The sequence below is a fragment of the Neofelis nebulosa genome, chromosome 4 (genome assembly GCF_028018385.1).
Source record: "Neofelis nebulosa isolate mNeoNeb1 chromosome 4, mNeoNeb1.pri, whole genome shotgun sequence".
Taxonomy (NCBI): domain Eukaryota; kingdom Metazoa; phylum Chordata; class Mammalia; order Carnivora; family Felidae; genus Neofelis; species Neofelis nebulosa.
This window is the reverse complement of record NC_080785.1, coordinates 42,784,857-42,790,814: the sequence shown is the minus strand read 5'-3', so window position 1 is coordinate 42,790,814 and position 5,958 is coordinate 42,784,857.

The following is a 5,958-nucleotide window of genomic DNA, read 5'->3' as shown; positions in this document are numbered from 1 at the left end:
AAAGTATATAGGAATCCAGGCCTTCCTAAAGAAGGAAGAAAAGTCTCAGATACACAACCTAACCTGACACCTAAAGAGCTGAAAAAATAACAGCAAATAAAACCCCAAACCAGCAGAAGACAGGAAATAATAAAGATTAGAGCAGAAATCAATGCTATCAAAACCAAAACCAAACAAACAAACAAACAAACAAAAAACAGTAGAAAGATTAATGAAACCAGAAGCTGGTTCCTTGAAAGAATTAACAAAATTGATAAACCCCTAGCCAGTTTAATCAAAAAGAAAAAGGAAAGGACCCAAATAAATAAAATCAAGAATGAAAGAGGAGAGGTCACAACCAACAAAGCAGAAATACAAGCAATAATAACAGAATGTTATGAGGACTTATAAGCCAATAAAATGGGCAATCTGGAAGAAATGGACAAATTCCTAGAAACATATAAATTACCAAAACTAAAACAGGAAGAAATAGAAAATTTGAACAGATCCATAACCAGCAAAGAAATAGAATTAGTAATCAAAAATCTCCCCAAAAACAAGAACCCAGGGCCAGATGGCTTTCCAGGGCTTTCCAGATGGCTACCAAACCTTTAAGGAAAAGTTAACACCTATTCTCTTGAAGCTGTTCCAAAAAATAGAAATGGAAGGAAAACTTCCAATCTCTTTCTATGAAGCCAGCATTATCTTGATTCCAAAACCAGACAGAGACCCCACTATAAAGGAGAACTATAGACCAATTTCCCTGATGAACACGGATGCAAAAATCCTCAATAAGATATTAGCCAACTGGATCCAACAATACATTAAAAAAAATTATTCACCACGACCAAGTGGGATTTATACCTGGGATGCAGGGCTGGTTCAATATCCACAAAACAGTCAATGTGATTTATCACATCAATAAAAGAAAGGAAAAGAACCACATGATCCTTTCAATAGATGCAGAGAAAGCATTTGACAAAATACAGCATCCTTTCTTGATAACAATGCTCAAGAAAGTAGGGATAGAAGGATCATACCTCAAGATCATAAAAGCCATATATGAAAGACCCAGTGCTAATATCATCCTCAATGGGGAAAAACTGAGAGGTCTCCCCTAAGGTCAGGAACAAGACAGGATGTCCACCCTCGCCACTGTTATTCAACATAGTATTAGAAGTCTTAGCCTCAGCAGACAACACGAAGAAATAAAAAGCATCCAAATCTGTCAGGAGGAGGTCAAACTTTCACTCTGCAGATGACATGATACTCTATATGGAAAACCCAAAAGATTCCACCAAAAAAACTGCTAAAACTTATCTATGAATTCGGCAAAGTTGCAGGATATAAAATCAATGCACAGAAATCGGTTGAATTCCTATACACCAACAATGAAGCAACAGAAAGAGAAATCAAGGAATGGATCCCATTTACAATTGCACCAAAAACCATAAAATACCTAGGAATAAATCTAACCAAAGAGGTGAAAAATCTATACACTGAAAACTATAGAAAGCTTATGAAAGAAATTGAAGAAGACACAAAAAAGTGGAAAAGTATTCCATGCTCCTGGATAGGAAGAACAAATATTGCTAAACTGTCAATACTACCCAAAGCAATCTACATATTCAATACCTATCAAAATAACACCAGCATTCTTCACAGAGCTAGAACAAACAGTTCTAAAATTTGTATGGAACCAGAAAAGACCCCGAATAGCCAAAGCAATCTTGAAAAAGAAAACCAAAGCAGGAGGCATCACAATCCCGGACTTCAAGCTGTATTACAAAGCTGTAATCATCAAGACAGTATGGTACTGGCATAAAAACAGACACTCAGATCAGTGGAACAGAATATAGAACCCAGAAATGGACCCACAAACGTATGGCCAACTGATCTTTGACAAAGCAGGAAAGAATATCCAATGGAATAAAGACAGTCTCTTCAGCAAGTGGTGCTGGGAAAACTGGACAGCGACATGCATAAAAATGAACCTGGACCACCATACACAAAAATAAACTCACAATGGATGAAAGACCTAAACATAAGACAGGAAGCCATCAGAATCCTCAAGGAGAAAGTGGGCAAAACCTCTTTGATCTTGGCCGCAGCAACTTCTTACTCAACACGTCTCTGGAGGCAAGGGAAACAAAAGCAAAAATGTGCTGGGACCTCATCAAAATAAAAAGCTTCTGCACAGCGAAGGAAACAATCAGCAAAACAACCGACGACGGAATGGGAGAAGATATTTGCAAACCGACGGAATGGGAGAGATATTTGCAAATGACATATCAGATAAAAGGTTAGTATCTAAAATCTATAGAGAACTTATCAACCTCAACACCCAAAAAACAAAAAGCCCAGTGAAGAAATGGACAAAAGACATGAACAGACACTTCTCCAAAGAAGACATCCAGATGGCCAACCGACACATGAAAAAATGTTCAACATCACTCATCATCCGGGAAATACAAATCAAAACCACACTGAGATACCACCTCACAGCTGTCCGAATGGCTAACATTTACAACTGAGGCAACAACAGATGTTGGTGAGGATTCAGAGATAGAGGATCTCTTTTGCACTGCTGATGGGAATGCAAGCTGGTGCAACCACTCTGGAAAACAGTGTGGAGGTTCCTCAAAAAATTAAAGATAGAACTACCCTACGACCCAGGAATTGCATTACTAGGTATTTATCCAAGGGATACAGGTATGCTGTTTCTAAGGGACACATGCACCCCAATGATTATAGTGGTACTATCAACAATAGACAAAGTATGGAAAGAGCCCAAACGTCCACTGATGGATGAATGGATAAAGAAGATGTGGTATATATACACAGTGGATTATTACTCAGCAATCAAAAAGAGTGAAATCTTGCCATTTGCAATCATGTGGATGGAACTAGAGGGTATTATGCTAAGCGAAATTAGTCAGTCAGAGAAAGACAAATATCATATAACTTCACTCATATGAGGACTTTAAGACACAGAATAGGTGAGCACAAGGGAAAGGAAGCAAAAAAATATATATAAAAACAGGGAGGGGGACAAAACATAAGAGCCTCTTAAATGTGGAGAACAAACAGAGGGTTACTGGAGGGGGTGTGGGAGGGGGGATGGGCTAAATGGGTAAGGAGCATTAAGGAATCTACTCCTGAAATCATTGTTGCACTATATGCTAACTTGGATGTAAATTTAAAAAAATAAATAATAAAAAAATAGTCATTGAAAAAACGTTGAAATATTTAAAAATGGGCATGCATGAATACAGGTGCTTCTTTTATAATGGGTCTAATAATGACAGTTATTTCAAAATATTTATGGCTATAAATGATATTTTAAGAAATGGTCAATCCTCATTATTCAGGATTCTGTATTTGTGAATTTGCCTACTTGTTAAAATTTATTTGTAAGCCCAAAGTCAATACTCATGGCACTTTTTCAGTTATTTGAATAGTGAAATTTTCAGTCATTTGACCTGTATGTTCCCAGGTGAGGTTGAATCAGGAAGTGCTCTGCCTTCTTGTTTCAGCTTTTACACTGTAAATAAGTGTCCTTTTCAAGGTATATTTATTGTCATGTTCCGGGCATTTTTATGCTTTTCATTGGTGGTTTCACTGTTTAATATGCAAGCGCAGTGCTAAAGTGTTCTCGGGTGTTCCTAAGCGCAAGAAGGCTGTGATGTGCCTTATGGAGAAAATAGATGTGTAGATAAATTTCATTCAGGTGTGAGTGAAAGTGCTGTTGGCTGTGAGGGGCACCCGCTTGGCTCAGTGGGTAGAGCGTGTGATGGTGACTCTTGATCTAGGAGTTGTGAATTCAAGTCCTATGTTGGCTGTGGAGCCTACTTTAAAAAAAAGTGCTCGTCTATGAATTCAAGGTTAATTAACAACTATACATTAAGTAAGGTGTCTTTAAACAAAAGCCACACATGAAACAAGATTATGTATTGATTGGTTGATGATAATGTTGTGACCAGAGGCTTGCAGAACAGAATCCTGAATTTCCCTTAGGAGCAATGTTTCACTATTTGCTAATTCAGTGTTCAGGATGACTTTATGGAACATAACGCCTATGAATAATGATAACTGACTGTGTCTGCAGCAAATATAATGTGCTATGTAAAATATTAGTGACAGAAATATGGCTGTCTTGTTGCCTACATTCATAATAAAAGGAAATGCTCTTTTAGAAGGTCTTTTACTTTTTATTTTTTTAAATGTTTTATTCTTTTGGAGAGAGAGAGCATGAGCAGGGTAGGGGGCAGAGAGGGAGAGAATCTTAATTTTAAAAAATCTTTTATTTATTTTTGAGAGAGAGAGAGAGAGAGAGACAGAGGGACAGAGTGTGTGTGTGGGGGGGAGGAACAGAAAGAGAGGGAGACACAGAATCTGAAACAGGCTCCAGGCTCTGAGCTGTCAGCACAGAGTCAGACATGGGGCTTGAACCCAAGAACCATGAGATCATGACCTGAGCTGAAGTCAGACGCTTAACCAATGAGCCACCCAGGTGCCCCATAGAGAGAGAGAGAGGGTATCTTAAGCAGACTTCATGCTCAGTGCAGAGCCTGATGGGGGCTCAATCCCACAACCTTGGGATCAAGGCCTGAGCCAAAATCAAGAGTCAGACCCTCAACTGACTGAGCCACCTAGGCACCCCAAGAAGGTCTTTTTTTTTCCCCATTCAAGTTCATAAGCACTCTTAATTCTGGGGGAGTAAGGTCCCCATGGACTCTAGTTAAGAATCTCTTTTCTAGTGGGATTAACTTGGTGAGAAAGTAGGGTGGGGAAGCAGTTCAAGTTCCTGGGGCTTAGATCCTGCTGTGTTGTGTATCAATACAATCTCATATAAAAATTTTTTAGGGGCGCCTGGGTGGCGCAGTCGGTTAAGCGTCCGACTTCAGCCAGGTCACGATCTCGCGGTCCGTGAGTTCGAGCCCTGCGTCAGGCTCTGGGCTGATGGCTCAGAGCCTGGAGCCTGTTTCCGATTCTGTGTCTCCCTCTCTCTCTGCCCCTCCCCCGTTCATGCTCTGTCTCTCTCTGTCCCAAAAATAAATAAAAAACGTTGAAAAAAAATTTTTTTTTAGCTGATCTACTTTGACTGGGGGCCCTGGAAATTTTTCTCACCAAGGCCCAAACCCAAAAGGCTCTATCCCAAATGAAAAATGCCTAGCAGTGGTGGTGGGGAGATAAAAGTTCTTGATAATTGTTAATGCAGAAAATAAGGAGCTCTATTTCAATAGCAAAGGGTAGACAGGTCCTTCATCTGAAAACAGGAGAAACAAATGACAGTATAGTGTTGAGGTATTTAAATGAAGATTATAAAGGAGCCCATGCCTCCCCACCAAGGGTCTCCGGGAGGATGGCATCTTCTCATTGATTGCTTTCCTTTTTTACACTTTCACACTTTTTACCCAAGTGTGATCTTGTGAGGCTAATTTAAATATGTCAAAAAAGAGGCTCCTTTTGTTTTTAAATAGCAAGAAATAATGGTGTGACTTGGAAGGCAAAATTAATGTCTCATTCATTCACTCACTCATTCATTAATGTATTCACTCATTCACTCATTAATTAATTCATTCATTCATTCCCTCTTCATTTAGTACTTCTTACTGAGCACTTATTGTGGGGCAGGCATTGTTGTAAGGCTGTGGCTACAGGACAGGATATAAATCATGTGAACATGACTGACCAGGCGGTTATCTCCTGGAGCTTCTGTTCTGGTGCATCTGTCCAGGAGACCACTACAGGAATGAGGAAAGGGGATGGAGAGGGATGTGAGCCACCCTGAGGAAGTCCTTCACGTGCCTCCCAGAGGCTAGTACTCACACACTGATTCTGAAAAACTGGAGGCTGAAGACAGTATATCAAGAGGAACCAGTGCAGAAATATAAGAATAAAGCTGTCCCCTACAGCTATCTTGTAAATTCTGGACACTCAGAAGTTATAGGAAGTACACAAAGCACTTTATGGGGA